Source organism: Tiliqua scincoides, chromosome 1 (genome assembly GCF_035046505.1).
Source record: "Tiliqua scincoides isolate rTilSci1 chromosome 1, rTilSci1.hap2, whole genome shotgun sequence".
In the NCBI taxonomy this organism is placed as follows: domain Eukaryota; kingdom Metazoa; phylum Chordata; class Lepidosauria; order Squamata; family Scincidae; genus Tiliqua; species Tiliqua scincoides.
The window spans coordinates 258,755,566-258,777,711 of NC_089821.1; positions in this window are offsets into that span (position 1 = coordinate 258,755,566).

A 22,146-nucleotide genomic window follows, 5' to 3' on the forward strand; every position below is an offset into this window, starting at 1 on the left:
GGAAAAGTGGAACTTGCAAATATGGCTTTCAGAAAAGTGGTATTTGCAAAAAAAAATTGGAAAAGCCCTGCTACGGAGAGCAAGATGCCCACATTATGAGGGGGGTGTGTGTGGGAGGGGGTAGGGTTGTTATTCTAAGAGCCAGTGCAAGGAAGGAGCAGAGGTGGTACCCTCACTTCAGCAATGTCTGCAAATGGAACACTTGCCTTAGAAATGAATGCCAACAACCCACTCATATGGGAGCAAGTCAAGGGGTGCACTAAGGGGTCTTTTGGAGGTGCAGAGTAAGGGTGCTTCCAGTCCCAAGTGACCCCAGCCATGCAGAATCAAGCCTTCTCCTATCTGCTTGACGCCATCCCTTCATCTGCATCCAGCCCTTGCCTGTTATTTATTTCTGAAAGTGACACACAAGCAGATTGACCGTTGAGATTTATTTTCCCTGTTTTCAATGATAGAAGTGATGTCAACCAGTAAGTGAAATTCTGCAATTACACTGGAGTGACAATGAAAACAAGCCTGGAAGAAGTGGCCTGGCAGATTTATCTCATAAACTTCAACCAAAGGAGAGTTTTATGGATTGAGAACCTTGGCTTTAAGTGCTGTGCAGGAATGTTTCTTTCAAGCAGGAAACGCATCCTTTCAAATGCAATGATACAAGAGAGGCTCTTTTTGGAGAACTTAATTCACTTCTTGTGAACGCTCCAGCTCCAGTGATGAATGGTGCTGAGAATCCTGTGCTTACCTTGGTGTGCCATTTGTTAGTACAGTGATAGATGTACTGTGGATGGTTATCATTTTTTCTTTGCTTAATAGCCTGCAAAAACAAACATGTACTGCACATAAATCAATATGACTCATGATGTACTTGTTGATCCACTTATTTCCCTGAATGGTTTCTCAGTGCCAAAACCTTTGATATGCTTTGGCAGTGACTTGCTCTAACACGGCCAACCTCAGTGAGCCAAGTAGGATAGGAGACAGAATGCTAGACTCCTTGACCTAATCTGAATGTTGGTCTTCCCTGCTTGGATTTTTAAGATGCATAGGAGGAATGTGCTGAAATGTCTGAAGTTAAGCATCTGTGTAATGTGGTCTGCTGTCCTGTGTCGGGCTTACGAAAGTGTCCAGATCGCTGCCTTTTGAAAAACAAGAGGGGACAATTTAGGTTCTTCTCAATTCCCCTTTATTGCCATACAGTCCAATGCTTCTACAGTTGCCCTGGTGGGTCAAACCAAAAGTTCGTCTAACTCAGTATTGTGTTTCCAACAGAAGCCAACCAACAGACTGTGTGTTACTCAAATGGGGCGTTCATGTGTTGACTAGATTTGTGTCCAACATCTGGTATTTTGCCTTAGTATTTGACCGTTTCCTTTAACTGTCTCTTAGCTAACAACTATTGTCCTATTCCTGAGGTTTCCAAACTGGGATGTCACAACACCTGAGCCAGGGAACCCTGGTCACTGCCCCCTTAAGGGGCAAGGTGATGGCAATGATGGGAAGTCCACAATCATGCCACCGCTATGCAAAAAAAGGACTTTTTAGGTACTTAAAGAGGGTTGCTATGGCTTCCAGAAAGTTCGGGGAGCCCATGGCCCCCTCTGCGTACCTCCCAGTGCTTCAAAAATGCTCGGAAATGCATTTGTGGCCCAATTCTTATTTTCATGGGTTGCAAACGCATTTCCCTCATGCTCCCCCTCCCTCACAAAGACAGTTGGCCCAAACTCTCCCAGAGAGTTTGGGAACCACTGGCCTATTCTCCAGAATTTGTCTATTCCTTCTTTTAAAACTTTCTAAAGTAGTGGCCATAATCGCAACTTGGGAAGGAAAACTCCATATATTAAACTTTCTTTTTTTCTTCTTTTTCCCCTTTACGGATTTCCAGTTAAGAGTGCTGGTAAAGAAACAACAATCTTGTAAGAACAGGCAGGCCAATTTAAGAAACCTCCATCTCGTGTGCAGCACAATCGTATCTTGCGCTGGAACAGGTAGGCCAGGAGGCCTGTGCTGTATCCAGTGCAAGATTGGGTCCAGAATTTGGTCGGCCGGAGGCAAGGGGAAACTCTTCCCCTTACCCCTGGGTAAGCCAGCACCCAATGGGTCTCCTTGGACTTGCGTCACCTCAGGAGGTGGTGCAAGTCTGAGGAGAATGGAGTGACTTGGAGCCACTCTGCACTGCTCGGGGAACGGGGTTGGGATCTGGCATAACTGCCAAGTCCCAGCTCTGCCTCCCGGTCCCTGGAACACCCTCTGCCCGCCCTCCCCCTCCCCCAGAACACCTCCCTCCTGCCCCCTCCCCGCTTCCTCCTCTCCTTCCCCATAACCCTGCATCAGCTGAGCTTGGCCAATGCAATCCTCCCTTCCCAAGTTGGTGCAGAGGCTGGATGCAGCCTCTGTGGGCTGGTGTGCATCCCAGCGCTGGCCCAGCCAAGTCCCAAGGAGACGCAAACATACTTTACGCAAGGGTCATGCGCTGGCCTAACATATAGTTAGGATTGTGCCCTTAGTTTGGGAAGTCAGATTTTTGAACAGTTTGCATGTCCTATTTGAATTAAAGACCCTTCTGTTCACACAAGAGGGAAGATTTTTGCTGATCTCCCGCTTTACTCTACAGCCATCTGCCCAATCCCCCTGGTTCCCTATAGCCCTGACATACAGTCCTGTTGTAGAGAATGAATTTTTAGAGGTGGTGAGGGGGCTAATGTGCAGTAGAAAAATGTACTTACTCAAGCTTCTTCCACATGTGTTCTTGAATTTACAATTGCATGACCCAAGTTCCATTGTTTAGGATCAGATCCAGCCACTGGTAGAAGTATGAGAAGTTACATTCATAGTAAGCACAAAATTCTCCCTCTTGATTCAGCAGCCAGGGATACATCCACAAACATGTCTGGGCAAATAACTAATAATTGCACCAATCGGGCCTGGAGTGGGTAGTGGGAGATTCTCAATTCAGGCCTAAGCCTTCCCTCCTAAACAGCTGATCAATCCACATGGCCAAACATTGCATCACAGCATCCTTCTTTGGCAAGATGCCACACTACTGTGGCAATGCCAAAACGTAGTAAACACAAGAAAGAGCAGCAAATTGGGTGGAATGTTGGTCCACTTGGCTTCTCTTGCAGTCTCTATATATGATGAACTGTGCTAGTGACTTCTTTTTTGCAGAGCTGGTTTGTCGTTCATTAGAAAGGTGTTGCAACGGTTGACTGCAAAGGCAGTCCCATAATAGCACGTGGTGCTAGAGAGAGGCATGTCACAGGGAGCCATAACTGGATGCTGAAAGTAACAAAACCAACTGCAATAGTAAATTCTAATGCACAATCTGTCTTGATTTTCTTCTTTGCATGTAATAAACCCGATTAGGGCAAGTGGCATAGCTAGATGGGGGTGCAAAGCACTAAGTTTTGCAGGTGCTTAAACGTGCTGTCCAAGTGGCCCCAACCTTTAAGAGCCATTCTGAGCAGGGGAAGCAAAGTGGAGGCGAATTCCTCCGTTTTGCTCTTACTACCCAGAATGGCTCCGAAGGGGAGAGGGTGCTCGCACAGCACATTCAGGCACTTGCAAAACATAGTGCTTTGCACCCCCTATAGCTCCGCCACTATGACAGTTGCTAAAGCTAACAAATGACTGTTTTGAGAGGCTTTATGAACTCGGCAAGGGTTCTGTGTGGGAGAAGGGATGGGAGTCTCTCAATGACTTTTGCTTCTTAAAGATTAAGTGTAAGCCCCTGATAACGCTCAGAACCATCTTGTAATCAGCGAAGGATTTGAACTTAAACTGGGGGCACAGCCAGGACTTGAGCAAAATGATTACTGCATGTAGGTCATGACCATTCTTGGATTATCTGCAGGCAGCAGGAGAGGGGAGAGGAAGACCAGGTGAAAAATTGAAGACACAGCTTTATCAGGACAGTCCTTCCCACAGTGCAGCACATAACTGAAATGCATCTGAATTAGTGCAACTGGAAGTGAGATGAATTGTGTGGGTGCAGAGAAGGTGAATCATGCACAAACTTTTCATTATGCTTGTCATGTAAAAAGTATTGAGGAGTACAAATTGTAACTTTTAGGGCACAAGCCTAGCCAGCTTGTGCACCAGAGAACATGTGCTGCACTGGTGCCATAAAGCACTTTGTGACTGTGTGACAGTCTGGGGTGCTGGCAGGAAGGCCCTCACTGGTCCACATGCACCAGCACAATGCACACTGGACACAGTGGGTTCTGCACTAAGCAGCACAGGGGCGGGGAGAGGGCAGAACAGGGTAGGGGGAGAACAATTGGACTTGGGAGGGGGTGGGATTGGCAGTGCCAGTGCATGCAGCATCCTATCACCCTTCCCAGGCCAGATCTACTGACACAAGGCAACGAGGACTTGTGTCAGTGATTCAGCTAACCCAGGTCTGAGTTGCCCCATTGTGTCTGCTGGGGCTGACATGGGGCAAGGAGACAAATGTCCACTTATCTCAGGGAGACCTCCTGCCTGCTAAATTTCCTCATGGGGACTGGGAAAAGGGAATGTTAAAGTTTAAATTACAAAATAACATTTTCTTAGCTCAAAGAAGTTATATCTGGACCCTATTTTACTTGAGCAGAGTCCAGGTGTCCATGTCTCCGATGATGACAGCAACTGTTACCCTACACATGTCTGATCACGTCTGATCTTGGAAGCTAAGCAGGGTCAGGCCTGGTTACTACTTGGATGGGAGACCGCCTGGGAATACTGGGTGCTGTAGGCTTATACCATAGTCTTTCGAGACTGAAGGTTGCCAACCAACCATTGACTTTAATCACCGGAATGACTTGACAGCCCACAATCTTGAACAAGCTAAAGTGAGTCTAAGTCCTTGCCTCAGGACAGTCTTGATCTTATCTTTACAGTCTACCCTCAAAAACCGACCAACTATAAAGCAGAATTTCATTCACTGAGATCCTGTATGTTCAACTGACCTGGTTTACCAGTCCCTGTTTTCCTGTATCTGTGCCTGTTTTGCCTCTATTTTCAGAACACATTGGGTTGCTTTTCTAAACTACTGTTTGTGTGCACACATATGCAGTAGTTCTTGTTTCAGCCCCCTTCACCCAACTATCTAGAAGTTAAATCTCTGGGGCTGGTGAGACATTCATTTACGGGCTGTCTAGGGCCGTCTAGCATTGTTGTACAAGATGTTGTGAAGACCACTAGCTTAGACTTTAAAAGGAGAGCGTGGACAGATTCATGAAGGATAAATCTATCAGTGGCTATTAGCCATGATAACCATCCATAATAGTTATCCAAAATGGTGGAACCTCCACTTTCAGAGACAGGGACGAGAGGGCTCTCCCTATCTAGTTCTATATTTCCTGCATCAGACAGAGAGCTTAACTAGATCACTTACAAGGACTCCTCCAGTTCTATGATGCTATCATTCTATGCTACTGAATATCTGTTTCTGGGAGAGCATAGTAAAAATACAAACCAGGCTAGTCAGTTGGCAACCCTGCAAACCACTTAATGTTTCAGATAGTAAACGTTGCCACACGTGTTTGAAGAGTAGGCATTCAAAGTACAACTAGACCTGCTGTTAGACGCATTCTACTAAATATTCTTAAACATGACAAAAAGGAGACTGTCATGATTTGTGTAATGTACAGCAAAAGGAGAAGAACTTCCAGCAATGCGTAATGGACATGGGAGAACTCGTTTGCCTCTGCTCTTTGAAACACAGGAATTTCATGCCAACATACATCATTTCCAATCACAGTTTCCAGGATGTTAGTCTGATGCTTTGGAATAACTCACATTTCATCCTGTTTGTTGTTGTTGTTGTTGTTATTAACAGTATTTATATACTGCTATTCAAATGAAAGTTCACAAAGTGGTTTACAGAGAAAATCAACTAACTAATGGCTCCCTGTCCCAAAAGGGCTCACATTCTAAAAAGAAGCAAAAGAACACCAGCAGACAGCCACTAGAAAAGACACTGCTGGGGTGAGGAGGGCCAGTTACTCTCCCTCTGCTAAATAAAAGAGGAGCACCCACTTGAAAAAGTGCCTCTTACCCAGTTAGCAGGGGTTATCATGCAGTCATGTTAATGCAGTCATGCACCCTAGTCGAATAACTAGGGTGCCTGAGTGCTGCACAATTTCATCTCTGTCCATAGATGGAAGGTCAGCTATAAACTGAATGGCAAGCTTAAAGAATAATTAAAATGACGTCAGGAAATTTGCCTATCTAGAGGAAATGCTATGGGTGCATAAAGGAACTATCAATAGCAGTTAAGGATGAATAAGGAGTACAGTACTCTCCCCCCACCATATGTGCAGGTGATATGTTCCAAGATCTACTATGGATGCCCGAAATAGTGGATAATAACAAACCCAATATAGAAGACATTTTTTCATTTACAAACATACCTATGATAAAATTATTTTCACAACACTGCGATAACGCGGAAAATAATGCAGACAGAGAGAAGGCTAGAGACTACACAGATGCAAGTAAAGCGAGTCCAGAGGGAAAGAGAGAGACGGGGTGGGAAGAATGGTGTGCAGTTTGAAACATATGAATTGCTCATTTCTGGAATTTTCCATTTAATATTTCTGGGCCGCAAATAACTGAAATCATAGAAACCGCATCCGTAGATACAGGGGTTCTACTATATAAACACTTCCTAGGGAACAGAAAGAAATTATCTATTGGAAAGAAAAGGTAAACCTGGACAGAGTTTCTTTCCATAAGGTGCTGGATTTCTCCAGGAGCAACAAGGCAACTTTAGCACCTCTCTGGGAATTAATGGTGTTTTGATGCAACAACTACTTTCCTGAGTTAATGAATATGGCTTTCTTCACAAACAAATTTCCCATGACACACTTTCCAGTTATTTTTTTTCATTTTGATCAACAAATTCCCAGGTGCTTGCAAAATGAGTGCAGATTATTCATTTTGGCATAGCAAATTCTAACAGTGTTCATCATAACTTTTTTTTGTTAACACAAAAGTGTACCCGCAGGAATATATTTATTATTTTCCTCCTAACAACAGGAAAAAAATCTATAGATCTCCAGCAAAATAATAATGACACTTCCTTTCATCTTCATGTTCATTATAGATCAAAGAAAAAGGAATGGGTTTCAGTAGAGATAAGGATGAGGACAGGGGACAACTCGGGATGATTTACAGAGTGGGACACTCTGGGACAGGGATGTAAACAGTAGAAATGAAGGTCGGTGTTAAAAGTGAGGTCACTTTGACAGTCACACAATCAAGAAGGATAATACATTTGGAGAGTGTAAACTCTTGACTGTAAACTCAGCGTGTGGTCGGTCTGTGGAACTCCTTGCCACAGGATGTGGTGCTGGCGTCTAGCCTCGATGCCTTTAAAAGGGGATTGGACAAGTTTCTGGAGGAAAAATCCATTATGGGGTACAAGCCATGATGTGTATGCGCAACCTCCTGATTTTAGAAATGGGTAATGTCAGAATGCCAGATGCAAGGGAGGGCACCAGGATGAGGTCTCTTGTTATCTGGTGTGCTCCCTGGGGCATTTGGTGGGCCGCTGTGAGATACAGGAAGCTGGACTAGATGGGTCTATGGCCTGATCCAGTGGGGCTGTTCTTATGTTCTTATGACTGTGTTTTTATCTTCTATGGCAGGGCATGCCAAACCTCTAGTGCCCTACCTTTTCCCACCCCTGTGTGAATGGAGCTTACTGTTCCATGGGGGAGAATGCTATTGTCGCAGCTGATCACCCCCAATGTTTGGGGCACCCCACTGCTTCCATGTTCAGCTGCCCCAGCAGGCTCTGCACCAGAATTTCTTGGCAGATGCAGTGGGGTGGAGCAAACATGGGGGGAGATCAGCAGCGACAATGGCAACCTCCCTGGCGGAACGACATGCTCCGGTTTTGGTGGGGAGGCTGTTGCAGCACATGGTGGTCTCCAGTTTGGAGACCACTGTGCCATGGCAAAAAAAAAAAAAAAAAAATCTACAAAGTAAAGTGATTCCAACCAGACAACGTATAATGGGTTCAATTTCCTGTTTTTCCATGTTGTGGCATCCTGAATGATACAGCCATTGCAATTGTACATTTCCAGTTGGCATCAAAATATGAACATGATTCTGCTGCAAAAGTTGTTTTAAAAAATAGATGAGAAGCATAAAAGGTTGCTTAGCTCTAGCCCAGGGGTCTCTAAACTTTTAGGCTAGATGGCCACATCAAACATCTGGCATGGTGTCGAGGGCTGTAAAAATAAATTTTAAATATAAATTTTTAAATAAACAATTTTTAAATTATTTAAAATTTTTAAATAAACATAAATAAATAAAATTTAAATATAAATTTTTAAATAAATTCTATATTGGGTTTGTTATTATCCACTATTTCGGGCATCCATAGTAGATCTTGGAACATATCACCTGCACATATGGTGGGGGGAGAGTACTGTACTCCTTATTCATCCTTAACTGCTATTGATAGTTCCTTTATGCACCCATAGCATTTCCTCTAGATAGGCTAATTTCCTGACATCATTTTAATTATTCTTTAAGCTTGCCATTCAGTTTATAGCTGACCTTCCATCATAAAATTTTTAAATACATTTTTAAAATAATTAGTTTAAATAAATAAAAAAATAAGGAAAACCAGGTAGTGATGTTTTTAGGCCTTTAGAAGGCATTCTAAGGGGATGCACATGGCCTCTCTGGCCTTCAGAACACCCTCCAGACGCAACTGGAACACAGCTCTGGTCACATTCGGTTGAGTGGGCCAGAGGCTTGCAGAGGTCCAGAGGCCGTCCGCGGGCCGGACAGAGGCGTGTTGTGGGCCACATCTGTCTCAAAGGCTGGGGTTCAGAGACCACTGGTCTAGCCTAAGGAGAACAGTAGCTGAGGGTCCCACTCAAAGATAGTTGTAATTTTGTAAAATTGTTCTGGGATGGAGGTTTGATTTGGGCAGAGAAGTGGAAGTGTGACAAGGGCTGTTCTCTAATTCTTGATGTCAGTAGCTGAGATTTCTGTGGGCAGAGCTCTGCAGAAGTGCGATGGTGAATAGAAATAATGAAGAAGGACAGAGTCAAAAAGAAAATAGGGGTGGCTTCTGAATTAAACTATAGGGTTCCTATACACATTCATCTGCTATTAAACTCAATAGGGCTTTTCTTCTGAGTAGACATGCCTAGGATTGCACTGTTAATGACTACAATAACAATCAACTATATAGTAACTATGAACAACTAAAAGCAAGCAGTTCCTAGAGAAGGGAAAGGGACCACTTTCTAGAGAATGAAACATTTATGACCCCACATTTTCAAAAGGTTTACTGTTGTGAACTCTCGTTGGAGGAGGCCAGGTGGTACAGATAGCTCATCCTGTGGGCTGAAGGAACACAGCTTTTATTTTGATGGTGCTCAAGTCAAAGGGTAATGATCCTGTGAGAGAAATAAAAATCAATATATAGTGCATGATTTTCTGGCAAACAAGGGTTGGAAGTTAAAGCAAGAGCTTTTTGCAAGCTTCTTGAGCTCTACATTATTTATAGAATTCCCAGAACTGCCTGTTAAAAAAGAGATTAGGGCAAGGCTAGTTGTAATGAACATTAAAGAAAAAAAATCTTACAGAAAGGTTTCTTCGACTTGCCAAACTTTGGTTGGAAATACTATAAAACCTAGTTAATAATACCAATCTAGGTAAAGCCACCCACTTTACAGACCAACATATACTGAAGCTGTGCCTAAAAGTTGAGCAAATCAGGAAGACTCAGACTGAAATCTTATCCACACTTACTTCAGAGTAAGTCCCATTGACTATAATGGGACTTACTTCTGAGTATACATGCATAGGAGTGGGCTCTCAAGTGATCGGGATTCACTACACTTCAGGGAAAACCAGGAATCAAGCCTAAACCAAACATGCATTAATCCCATCAGAAATTACAAGTGTTAAACTGATGCTCAGTTTTGAAATGACTGCCAAATCTAGCATTGTTCCAAACACCATAAGCATGCCGGCAGAGAGCTGGCTGAGCACTCAGACCCTGTGAAAGCTTGCAAGGCCATTACGTTCACTCAGGGTGACCCCTCTTTTTTTAAACTGGTAGTTACCTAAAAGGAGATGGTGGAGTTGGGGTGGGGTATATTGTACCTCAGCCATAACTGCGCAGCCCTGAATGTACACATGTTTGCATACAAGACTGCTAATGGTGCCTTTATTTCGGTACTAGGGCTACTGAGATAAATTTTATCAGGGGATACAAAGTATCTTTTGGGTCCCTTTTGGAGATACAACATTTCTTTTGGAACCCTTCCTTTTTCTATTGGATCCTAATTGCATACAATCATTAGATTAAAATTTATATTATGATATATGAAGCTATATAGGCTTATACAAAATGTGAATGCTAGTCTTCACACAATATATGCAAACATTTTCTGATATACCCCCAAATTTCCAGCTCCCCTTCTTTGGTTCCCAGGCCCCCTTTTTGACCCCAGGCCCCAGGTCTGATGTATCCTCTGCAATATCCCCCCCCCCTCACTCTTTCATGGACACTGTTTAGTGCCCTAGTCCTCTTCCCCTGTTATAACTAAATTCAGATGACATGGGGCTCAATCCTATCCAACTTTCCAACACCAATACAGCTCCACAGTAAGGGAAACAACTTGAAGAAGCTTCCATGACTGACCCCACAGGATGCAGTGCTCACCCTATTCACCAGTGCTGAAAAGTTGGAAAGGATTGGGCCCATAATTGCATATTCTTCTCCAGTTTCTCCCTGCCTCCACTTCTTTCCCCTTCCTCCATTGATTCCTTTCTACTGAGTTTAGATTGAAAGACTTTTTGGCAGGGGGCTATCTTATTTATCTGTCTGTATCTATACATGTCTTGCATCTCATATGAGATCTCGCATGAGATACTCACATGCTTAAAATGCTGGATCTGCATCAGAGGTCATCATCCCTACTCCTCTGGGCCAAGGGTGTGGTTGGAAGGTAGGATAGCCTTGTCTCTGAACTTCACATGCATTTTAGAGTTTGAACATGCCCTAAATTGCTACGGGCACAATCCTAACCAGGTCTACTCAGAAGTAAGTCCTATTTGTTCAGTGGGGCTTATTCTCAGGAAAGTTAAGATTGCAGCCTACAGTCCTATAGGAAAGAGATTTTGTACTGACGAACTCACGTCCTCTCTGCAGATAGGTTGATACAGCATACAGTTGATACAGTATGTCAGTCACAGCATCCTGCAAAGCTTGAGGTGGGGAAGCATCCATGTAAAAATGAGTGAGTGGCAGGCCAGAGAGCTAAAAGAAAACAAATTGAGCACAGTTTGTATCTATCTGCTACACGGCAGGATAAATTTGGGGAATCTCCAGGTGCCAAGTTGTAACAGGAGGTGTTAATTAGCCAAGCAGGTGATCTAGTTAGAAAGACAGAGAGGCTGGTTATTCTGGGAATTTACTCAGAATAATTACTTACACAAGACTATGCACAGACCCAGGCACATAAACTACAGACTGGGATTCTGTTCTATTATTATTATTATTATTTTTACAATTGTGGCTTCTTCCTATATGTTAGATCAGGGGTGCCCAAACTTTTCAGCACAAGGACTGCATCATGTATCTGACACAGTGTAGCGGGCCAAAAAATAAATACATGGAGGACTGATATGCTAAGAGTTTGATTGAGTACAATAAGTGGGAGGGGGTGAAAGGAGGAGGGGAGCAAAAGGTAAAATTGATTTGCGCAGGAAAAGTGGGGAATGGATTTTGAAAAAGCATCAAGCAACCTATGATGCAAATCTCAAACATTTGTCTCAGTTTCTGCTCCATTTTCACTAACATTATCTTTGTCTTTATATTCCAAGTCTCTCAGCATGGGTATGTATCTCATTTAGCCACTAGAGGTGCTGAATGTAACAGAATAATTTCTTTCTATTACATTGCATTACATTGCACATCTAGTGGCTGAATGTGGTATATACCTGGAAGTGTATCTGGTGAGTTAGTTTTAGCTCTGAGAGGCTGGGGAACCTCGGGGGGGCCGATAAAATCCTCCCAAGTGCCAGATTTGGCCTCTGGAGCGGGGTGTGGACACCCCTCTGTTAGCTGAAGGATGCTACCTCATTTGAAAATGAATGTTTAAGGTTTCATTCCCACACACATTTTCCTGGGAGTAAGCCCCATTGATCATAATGGGACTTACTTCTGAGTAGACATGCATAGGCTTGTGGTGTAATGTTATGGTATTGATGTAAAAGAGTATTTGGAGTTGTTAAAAAAAAACAGATAGCTAAGGAATAGCAGTTAGGTGCTTTACAGTGTAGCAAAAACAGAAAGTCAGATCTCTGCCCAAGGAATTTACACTTTGAATGCTGACAATTAGGGTACAATCCTAACCCCTTATGTCAATGCTTTCCAGCACTGACATAAGGGCAATGCAGCTCTGAGGTAAGGAAACAAACATTCCCTTACTTTGAGGAGGCCTCCATGAGTGACGCCCAACTGCAGGATGCAGCACAAGTCCCATTGGCACTGCTATGCCAGTGCTGGAAAGCACTGACATAAGGGGTTAGGATTGCACCCTTAGAAAGATAGGCGTCTAAACAGGTGAATGAACTAAGGCAATTCAACATATTTAATGCACAATCTATGTAGATTTGCTAGGTCGTAAGTCCCATTGAATTCAGTGGAACTAGCTTTGTATTAAGTGTGCATAGAGTTATAGCTCTAAGCTTTATGTCAGCTGGAGATGGGGACTGAGATGGTGGGAGAAAAAGTGGGGTTTGATAAAAGTTTTTTGGGGGGAGGGGGGAGATGAGAGAAGTACGCCTTCCGGGGAACTAGTTCAAAAAATAAGGCTCCAATGTTCTGAGGCAGGGGTGCCCAAACCCCAGCCCTGCGGCCACTTGCGGCCCTCGAGGCTTCTCAATGCGGCCCTCAGGGAGCCCCCAGTCTCCAATGAGCCTCTGGCCCTCTGGAGATTTGTTGGAGCCCACACTAGCCCGACGCAACTGCTCTTAGCGTGAGGGTGAGTGTTTGACCTCTTGCGTGAGCTGTGGGATGAGGGCTCCCTCCACTGCTGCTTGTTTCACATCTGTGATGCAGTAGCGGCAGTGAAGGAAAGACCGGCCTTGCTTTGTGCAAGGCCTTGTACAGGCCTTAAGCTATTGCAAGACCTTCATTCATTCATATAACTTCATCTTTAATATATTCATTTATGTAAACTTATGTATACTTATGCAAATTTATTCAAATTTTAAATGTAAATTAATTCTTCCCCCCCCTCCGGCCCCCAACACAGTGTCAGAGAGATTATGAGGCCCTCCTGCCAAAAACTTTGGACACCCCTGTTCTGAGGTCCCATATTGCCTGTAATCAACAGGAATAAATTAACTGTGTGATGGAAGGAAGAACAGGAAGTGGGAAGGAATGAGAAGTGCTGGAGCCTAAACCAGAGCTATAGAGTAATGCCACAGTTTTTCCACATTCCATTTTTGTAATGCTATACATGTTGATACTGTGCTGTGTCTCAGCCCTGGTCAGATGTATGGTGCCCGGGGAAAATCCCTGCATGAAGCCACTGCTACAGAAAGGATGTCATGTACATATAGTTTGTGCTGTGGTTTGTCATATGTGATGTCATCTGCATAGTGGTGAGCCTGTAGGTTCCCAAGGTGGAGGCCTCCTGCCCCATCACTTTGAAGACTTCCTTGGTCTGAATTGCAGGTGAGGGTCTAATCCTATCCAACTCCAATGCCGATTCAGCCATACCAATGGGGCATGTGCTGCATTCTGCAGTGGGGAGGGGGCAGTCACAGAGATATCCTCAAGGTACAGGAATGTTTGTTCCCTTACTTTGGGCTCCACTGCAGCTGAATCAGTGCTGGAAAGTTGAATAGAATTGGGCCTTAAATTACATAATGCATCAAAAGGATCGTAATGGAGAATGTGTGTTCCTTTGCTTCGGAGAAAGTGAATTGCTTTTAGTTAAATAATCTGTAATGGTTTTTGTCAAGGATTTACATTTTTGGTAAAAACACAAATAAAAACTGTCATCTTCATTTATTAGTATAGGAATATTTTTGAGCAATCTTGCTTTAATTGTTTTAGCACTCACGATCGCATATAATTTATTATAAATAAAGTAATAAACAATAAAATCATAAATTTTAAATAAGCTTTGACCATAATTATGCCTTCTGTATCAATGATGTGAAACACAAAGCGTGACAGTAACAGTTACATTTCACTAGAAATGATGAACTATGAATTAAAATTATACTGAAGTGCCTTGGGTGACAAAACGAAGAAACAATAAGGTATTTATCTTTCTCTTTTAAATCCAATAATTAATGCAGTATTATCCACTTGAATCTTATAGGTTTGTGTCTTTAGCTATTCAGGACTTTGCATAAAGAATTCTGATTTTGTTTATTTCTACACCAAATGGAATAAAGATAAATGGTATAATACAGTGGTTCCCAAATTGGCGGGTTGTGACTTGTCCCTGCCCCTTTAAGGGCAAGGAGGGGGGAAGGTAGCAACACGATCGACAGGATTGCACTGCTGCTGTGGATGGGAGGAGGGGTTTTTTTTACTTACCTGAAACAAGTGCTGCAGTCCTGTAAGGTCTGGGGAGCCCTCTGCAATGTTCCCTGTGCCTGCAAAAGGCTGAAAAAAGAAAAAAAAAAAAAAAGAGGCACTTTTGGTTTTTGCAATGAAACAGGAAGTGTCTCTCTTTTTTTTAAGAGGTTTTCAGACATGTGGAACCCTGCAAAGGTCTCCCCACACCCTCCATACCTGACTGCAACACCGGCTGCAGGTAAGTGAAAAAAAACCCCTCCCATCCACAGCGGCAGTGTGATCCTGGGGATCACATTGCTGCCTCCCCCTCCCCACTACAACTTACAGTGCTCTCAGTTCACTTGTGAGAGTTTGGGAAGCACTGGTATAATAGGTAGGTTCAGGATGATCTGTGATACAAGATACTCATTCTTTTGTCAGTCAGGGGGTCTTCCTGATCTGTTCACTGTATTTCAGAGCCAAGAGGTGCAGCATCTGCCTTTCTCCTGTGTCCATCACAGTGCTCAGCTGGGATCCCTTGGAGACTGGCATTAGCTTTTTAGAGAATCCCGCTGGCACAATGTTTTAATGCTATAGAAGTCATATAACCTTCCATCATTTCAGTCAGCACAAGAAATTGAATTCATAAAAATTGCACCTAGGTGGATAATATGTTGTTTCTTTGCTATCAGAATACATGATTTTGTATACGTATTTTTCTGCTAAAACTGCAATAAAGTCAGGCTGCAATCCTATGCAGACTTTCCTGGGAGTAGGTCCTATTGAACACAATGGGACTAACTTCTGAGGAGACATACATAGGATTGTGCTGTCACTGATATACGTGTGGTTTCCCAAGAGATTTTCTACTCTGCTGTGGTGTCATGCCAATTGATCAGAGATTTACATTAAAAAATGAAAGTGTAGCAATGTGCAAACTGCAAAGAGTTTCATTGTCTGCCAGGATTCAAAATGAGCTAGCCAGGACTCATGACAGATCTTCTCACTGCCTGTCTTCACTAAGCCTGGCTCACACATGCCTTTACTTCACTTAAGTTTTGATGGGTCCGTCATCATGTGAAAGTGAAGTAGGATGATGCCATAAGGTTCTGGCTCCATCCATTATAAGGGGGGTGCTGCAGCAACAGCAGAGATCAGACCAATAACTTGGGCTGTGCATGGTGAAACTGCAGACGGACAGCCCAATCTGAGAGCAATGTTATGCTGGCACAGGCCCCCTGCACTGGCTCTTGAATGTCACAAACGTTTGTGCCAACTCACGAGTTGGCCACACCGGCACAATGATGTGCTCTGATCTGTTGGCACCAGATCCTATCCCTGCACTGCCCAGAGCAAGTGAGTTGGTGCCAGGAGGTGGGATAGGGTGGCAGGAGAGCATTCCGGGGGTGGGGATGGTATGTTTCTGGGTTGGGAAAGTGGAACCGGGGAGAATTAGGCCTGAGGGGGGTGGAACCGGTGACAGCAGCATACATCATATGCTTACTCCCACTCCTGGGCCTTGGAGCCCTACATGGGCTTCTTGAATTTGTGTCAGCAGAATAGATTCAAGTAGCTCTGTAGCGGAGGGTGTTACAGAGGGAAAGGGGGAAAATCTCCCCTTACTCAAGGTGACCTCCTGCCTGCTCCTAACCTGTGTTGGATACAGCACAGGCCGTTGTGGCCTGGTTGTATAAGCCCAGGTTAGATGCTGTAAAGCACTTGCTCTGCTACTATAGTTCCTTGTCTAAAATTCCTGGCCATTTGGATTGCTTTTTTTAAAAAAACAAAAGACATCAAGAGCTGTGCACTCTGTTCTGTAAAGTTATGAGACTAGTGATGGGTCCCCTTGTCTTAAGAACATAAGAACAGCCCCACTGGATCAGGCCATAGGCCCATCTAGTCCAGCTTCCTGTATCTCACAGCGGCCCACCAAATGCCCCAGGGAGCACACCAGATAACAAGAGACCTCATCCTGGTGCCCTCCCCTACATCTGGCATTCTGACTTAACCCATTCCTAAAATCAGGAGGTTGCACATACACATCATGGCTTGTACCCCATAATGGATTTTTCCTCCAGAAACTCGTCCAATCCCCTTTTAAAGGCGTCTAGGCTAGACGCCAGCACCACATCCTGTGGCAAGGAGTTCCACAGACCGACCACGCGCTGAGTAAAGAAATATTTTCTTTTGTCTGTCCTAACCCGCCCAACACTCAATTTTAGTGGATGTCCCCTGGTTCTGGTATTATGTGAGAGTGTAAAGAGCATCTCCCTATCCACTCTGTCCATCCCCTGCATAATTTTGTATGTCTCAATCATGTCCCCCCTCAAGCGTCTCTTTTCTAGGCTGAAGAGGCCCAAACGCCGTAGCCTTTCCTCATAAGGAAGGTGCCCCAGCCCCGTAATCATCTTAGTCGCTCTCTTTTGCACCTTTTCCATTTCCACTATGTCTTTTTTGAGATGCGGCTACCAGAACTGGACACAATACTCCAGGTGTGGCCTTACCATCGATTTGTACAACGGCATTATAATACTAACCGTTTTGTTCTCAATACCCTTCCTAATGATCCCAAGCATAGAATTGGCCTTCTTCACTGCCACCGCACATTGGGTCGACACTTTCATCGACCTGTCCACCACCACCCCAAGATCTCTCTCCTGATCTGTCACAGACAGCTCAGAACCCATCAGCCTATATCTAAAGTTTTGATTTTTTGCCCCAATGTGCATGACTTTACACTTACTGACATTGAAGCGCATCTGCCATTTTGCTGCCCATTCTGCCAGTCTGGAGAGATCCTTCTGGAGCTCCTCACAATCACTTCTGGTCTTTACCACTCGGAAAAGTTTGGTGTCGTCTGCAAACTTAGCCACTTCACTGCTCAACCCTGTCTCCAGGTCATTTATGAAGAGGTTGAAAAGCACCAGTCCCAGGACAGATCCTTGGGGCACACCGCTTTTCACCTCTCTCCATTGTGAAAATTGCCCATTGACACCCACTCTCTGCTTCCTGGCCTCCAACCAGTTCTCAATCCACGACTGTCCTCTAATTCCCTGACTGTGGAGTTTTTTCAGTAGCCTTTGGTGAGGGACCGTGTCAAACGCCTTCTGAAAGTCCAGATATATAATGTCCACAGGTTCTCCCGCATCCACATGCCTGTTGACCTTTTCAAAGAATTCTATAAGGTTTGTGAGGCAAGACTTACCCTTACAGAAGCCATGCTGACTCTCCCTCAGCAAGGCCTGTTCGTCTATGTGTTTTGAGATCCTATCTTTGATGAGGCATTCCACCATCTTACCCGGTATGGATGTTAGGCTGACCGGCCTATAGTTTCCTGGGTCCCCCCTCTTTCCCTTTTTAAAAATAGGTGTGACATTTGCTATCCTCCAATCTTCTGGCACCATGGCCGTTTTGAGGGACAAGTTGCATACCTTAGTCAAGAGATCTGCAACTTCATTCTTCAATTCCTTAATAACCCTTGGGTGTATGCCATCAGGGCCCGGTGACTTATTGATCTTTAATTTATCAATGAGGTCTGAAACATCTTCTCTTTTAACCTCTATCTGACTTAACTCCTCGGTTAGGAGGGGCCGTTCGGGTAGCGGTATCTGCCCGAGGTCTTCTGCCGTGAAGACAGATGCAAAGAACTCATTTAATTTCTCTGCCATCTCTAAGTCTCCTTTTATCTCCCCTTTCCCTCCCTCACCATCCAGAGGGCCAACCGCTTCTCTGGCGGGTTTCCTGCTTCTAACATATTTGAAGAAGCTTTTATTATTCCCCTTAATGTTGCTGGCCATACGTTCCTCATAGTCTCGCTTGGCCTCCCCTATCACCTTCTTACATTTCTTTTGCCACAGTTTATGTTCCTTTTTATTCTCTTCATTAGGGCAAGACTTCCATTTACGGAAGGAAGCTTCCTTCCCTTCACAGCCTCTCTAACTTGGCTGGTTAGCCATCCGGGCACTCTCCTGGATTTAGTGGAACCCTTCTTTCTTTGCAGTATACACCTCTGCTGGGCCTCTATTACTGTTGTTTTAAGCAGCCTCCATGCACTCTGGAGAGACTGGACTCTTTTTACCCTCCCTTTCAACCTCCTTCTAACCAGCCTCCTCATTTGAGGGAAGTCCGCCCGTCGGAAGTCAAGGGTTTTTGTTAGAGATTTGCCTGGTATTCTTCCCCCAACGTGCACGTCAAAACGGATCGCAGCATGATCACTGTTCCCCAATGGCTCAGTAACGTTTACATCTCTAACCAGGTCCTGCATACCGCACAAAATTAAATCCAGAGTCATCCAGAGTCCTCTGGTGGGCTCCGTGACTAGCTGATCTAAGCCACAGTCATTTAGCACGTCAAGAAATCCGGTTTCCTTATCGTGACCAGAACACAAATTGACCCAGTCAATATGAGGATAATTGAAGTCCCCCATGATTACAACCCTGTCCCTCCTTGTCACCTCCCTGATCTGTTTCCTCATTTCAAGGTCCCCATCAGATTTCTGGTCTGGAGGACGATAGCACGCCCCCAGTATTACATCGCTGCACAAGCCTGGTAATTTAACCCACAGAGATTCTACGGTGGAGTCGGACCCACCTTCAATCTCTACTTTGCTGGATTCTATCCCTTCCTTAACATAAAGGGCCACCCAACCTCCAACACGCCCCTGCCTGTCCCTCCTGTAGAGTTTATAGCCCGGGATTGCGGTATCCCACTGATTCTCCGCATTCCACCAGGTTTCCGTTATGCCCACTATGTCAATATTTTCCCTTGTCACCAGACATTCCAGTTCTCCCACCTTTGCTTGTAGACTTCGGGCATTCGCATAAAAGCATTTATACACGGAATGCCCCAGGATGGGCTGCTTATTCGCTCCTTTGTCCCCGCATCCTCTCATTGTGCCAAACCGTCTATCACATCCCATCACCCTACCTTTCCCAATTTCTTCTCCTACCCTGCCTTTGTCTTGTTGTTCTCTAACCTCCCCATCCTCATCCCATAGGGATGAGGAGTCCCGAACCGGATGCCCCTCGGCTCCTGTCGGCCTTCCCCAAGGGATCAGTTTAAAAGCTGCTCTGCCACCTTTTTAATGTTATGCGCCAGCAGTCTGGTTCCATTCTGGTTCAAATGGGTCTTCATGTCAACTGGCTTGGCATTTGTGAGCATTTTCAGTGAGAATTCAGAAAACGCTTTTGTGCTTTCCAGAAAGCCTTTCCAACTCAGAACGTTGGTGCTTATTGACATTCTGGGTTGGAGAAGAATTTCTTATGAAATTGATGCTCAATTTGTAAAACATCTGAATGCTCTGAATTGGACAGATGTGTATTTCTAACTAGGTTCTTCCTGATTTTGAAATAAAATTTGATTGTATTTGTTAATATCCACTTTCCTGCCTCTGTCTTGAGCAGAACTCAGGACAGCATCCAATGGGTGCTCAGGCAATCTCTCATTGACCTGAGCCCCCATTTGCTTAACAGCAGCATTCATCTTCAGACCATGCCTGAGATCTAGTTTGGTCTTATTTTCTTCATATCCTAACTTGGATAGTTGTAATAATTAATAACAATTAACTCCTAGGCCATGTGAAAATAAACACCAACATAGGGCAGCTTTGATTAACTCACAGGGGAAAATGCACTGTAATATAGAATTACTTCTTGCACATCAGCCTCCCAGTCAATTCAAATATGAATTGTGGAATGAGTCACAGGCATATACCACAATGTGAAAAAATGCTGTCTGGGCACTTTTTCCTCACGATTGAGGTTGATAGTGCTCACAGAAACATATTTTAAGTGTTCAGTAGGCCTTAAATAATCTAATATTATCCTCCACTGAGTCTATGCTAAAACACAGTTTAGATTACTTGTGTGTCAAACAGAGTGTTCTCATCTCTTTACTTATATGCTTCAAATATTAACCAGAGCTCAGAGATAGAGTTTCCACATGCAAGAGTCATTGTGTGCTAGAACTAAAATACTATTCAATTTTCATGACTTAAATTTGGGAAACGACATTTTTTTCCAGGATGAGCAGAATCCCCAAGAAATTTCACTTGTCTTTCAGAAACTTGTTCTTTGGTGTTTTGCCTTAGGAAGAGCCTTGAAAATTTGCTTTGAATTTTACTTTGTGTGAAATTTCAGTACCAAACATTCCGATCTGAAAGAGCATTTCACATTGAAATACAAGCATGCTAGACTTGTCAGCATCTTTGGTGTTTTTGATTTTGTAGATGTTAAATATGAAATCATCAGTGGTCTGTTGGATACTAAAGAACATTCTACATCAGTCAGTCAAATACAGAATAATATTGCATTCCAATGATCAATATTGTAGAAATATGAAATCATATATATTCTATCTATAGTTCACTTCATTCCAGGGTCTTTGGGGGAATACCTGTGATGTTAATCACAAAACCCAAAACTTATTAGAATTTAGACATGCGCACTAATATCTGACACAAAATATGAATGAACATCAAGTTCGGTATGAATGGTCAGTTCTGCGTGTTCTAATTTCTGTTTTTGGTGCACTAATATTTGCAATAGTTCAGAATTTGATGACATAACATGAGTATCAGCCAAAAAAGAGTTCTTTTTGAAATTCAAAACATTTCTACTCTTAAAACACCAAAGTCATGAACCACCAGCTTCTTGCACATATAGGGTTCCATAATGCATACAGATATTAAAAGATTTAGAATATTCCCAGAAATGAATATTGTATGTCTGCAGTATAATGCCTTATTTCTGCAAATATAATTCCTTCTTCCCACTGAAGCTTGATCTGCACTTTGAGTGTCTTGATGTTTATTAGGACTGAGTGTTAATCATCAATCCAGTTTCTGGACTGGCCGACCTTTTCCTGGAAATCCTCTAATAGCCTTTTATGTCAGTGAAGAGTCAACTAGAAGACATTGGTACTGTATATGAAAGACAGCTGCATTAATCAGAATCAACGCAAATTACCACAAGATATCGCAAAATTAGATGAAGGTGGTTAAATGGAGGTTTTACATAGTCCAGGAGCAAAAAAAGTACACTGTCCAAATTTCCCATAGAATGAGAATAGCAAGTGGTTATCCAGGTGAATCATTTTTAGACTGTCATGAGGAGTGGAGCAAGTCCCCAGTGGTGTCCTGACTCAATCTTTGAATGGCAGTTTATGGGGTAAGAAACTGTGGGATTAAGCAGGAGAGCTGAGCTGCTTGCAATACCTTTAAAGCCAGAAGAGAGGCGAGTCTCAGCAGATACACTGTGCCCAGGATTTCTCAGCATGAGGGTTAACGTTCAAGGCTTTCTAGCTGCTGGTGGGGCAGAACTCCATGACGCTACCCTACTTGCCTAGCATAATACACAGCTCTACTAACAGAAGCAGTGCAGTCTAGACTAGTCACAGTCTAGTACAAACAGTAAAGCAGCTTCAAAAGATCACACACTGACCTTCCACCCTCCCATGGGGACTAAACACTCTAGGAGTTGAGATGAATCGTTTGGCAGTTGAGCTGTCCATTGCTTCCTTATACACTTTGCCAAAAGAAGAACCTTCTAGATCTAGGAATTGACAAACTAGTGTTATTTTGAGGGCGACTGGGAGACATTCAAATTTAA